Source organism: Contarinia nasturtii, unplaced genomic scaffold, assembly GCF_009176525.2.
Source record: "Contarinia nasturtii isolate CC-2019 unplaced genomic scaffold, AAFC_CNas_1.1 Cnas_scaffold_5956, whole genome shotgun sequence".
NCBI lineage: Eukaryota > Metazoa > Arthropoda > Insecta > Diptera > Cecidomyiidae > Contarinia > Contarinia nasturtii.
In genome coordinates, this window is record NW_022203220.1 from 1 (window position 1) to 1,662 (window position 1,662).

The 1,662-nt window shown below is 32.6% G+C and overlaps 1 non-coding gene across 1 annotated transcript; it reads right to left on the reverse strand.

Annotated features, from left to right (window-relative positions):
• Positions 1-1,160: 1,160 nt before the first annotated feature.
• Trnah-gug lies at positions 1,161-1,232 on the reverse strand. Its single transcript has one exon. It is a non-coding gene; the product is annotated as a tRNA-His (tRNA).
• Positions 1,233-1,662: the final 430 nt, after the last annotated feature.

The window sequence follows — 1,662 nt, forward strand, 5'->3', positions numbered from 1 at the left end:
TTGTGGCCGTAGTAACCGGAGTTCGAATCTTCGTCACGGCAATTCGTATCTGAAAATTGGTGCGGATTAAGGCTAAAATTTTTTTTTATATTCATCCATCCATTAGAAGTCCAATTCAAACAAAATTCAAGCTCACAACCAATTTTAAACCAAAGAAAAAAAAAACATTTAAATAAAATTCCGCCGAATCAACGAAAATGCGTATCAAGCGGTGCTGTTTTGTTTTACAATTTATTCAATTGTTGTTTCAATATTTCTTAAATTGACAAAATAATTCACTTGCTTTTAATTAGTCGAACACAACAAAAAAAGTGTTCATCGTCTCTTTTTTGGTGATTGTTTGCATAAATTTATATTTGTACATAATATTGTTATTATTCGGTTCTCACCACTCAGCTGTGGCATGTGCTTGTTGTTGTTGTTGTTGCTGTCATCGCTATTTTGCCGTGCAAACTTTTTTTTCGTGTTAAATTTTATGAATTTGAGTGCGTGCGTATGTTTAATCAACAGAATTTGAAAATGAAGAGAAAAAAAGAACGTTGGAAATGAGACAAAAGATTGCAATCGAATAATTTAATTTAATTGAATTTCTATACAAATACCCAGACCAGTCCACATTTATGTTCATACACACAAACGGGAAAAACATTTGAGCATTCGTATGACATCATATGTACGACATATGGCAGCTCATGGCTAGGCTCATGGCGTTATTTCTTCACGATTTTCAATATTGTTTAATTTTCAACAAACGTTTTCCATTACTCGTTTTTTTTCTTCTCTTTTCTTGTTCTCCCATCTCCGTTCGTTGTCAACATACATATCAACAGTTGCTTGTTGCTTACTTCGCTCTGTTGTTATCGCACACATTTAAATCGAAGAGAATCGAATGTAAATAGAATGTTCTTTTTCATTAATCCACCGCCTCAAAATAGTCGGTTGAGATATGAAAATGATCTGCGTACTATTCACTGAAAAAAAAAAAACATTATTCTATTTGTTCAGTTTACGGTATCAAAACAAACAAGAAAAAGGAGAAACAAATTATTCATTTATGTTTTTTTTTGTGAGCACCAAATGTTCGGTTCCAAAATAATGAAATTATGCGAAATAAAAAAAAACGTTTGATCTCATTTGTTAACATGTTATAGGCAACAAACTGCCGTGACGAAGATTCGAACTCCGGTTACTACGGCCACAACGTAGGGTCCTAACCACTAGACGATCACGGCTATATGAGATTGATGATGTTCATATTCGAAATACGTGTCTATAAACTATTTTTTTTTCAAGCGCAAGAAATATTTTCATTGATTTTACCACCGTTCCTCTAATTGCTTGGTTTTTTTCTTCTCGAAATTGTTATTCAATTTCGCTCGAAGTTCATTTAAATATTTTGAGAAGTCTTGAATCGTCAGTCTTTTTTCCTTTTTTGGACGGAAATAGTGCGAAAATAAAGATAATTTCACATTCATTTCATTGATTTATGAAACTCGGTATAATATGTTGAATTATATACCAAAATATTCATATCAAATGCATATTGGATGTAACAATTTTGATATGAACTGTGTAAAAAAAATGTTTGGTCTCATTCGCTATCATTTTGGTGGTAACGAATTGCCGTGACGAAGATTCGAACTCCGGTTACTACGGCCACAA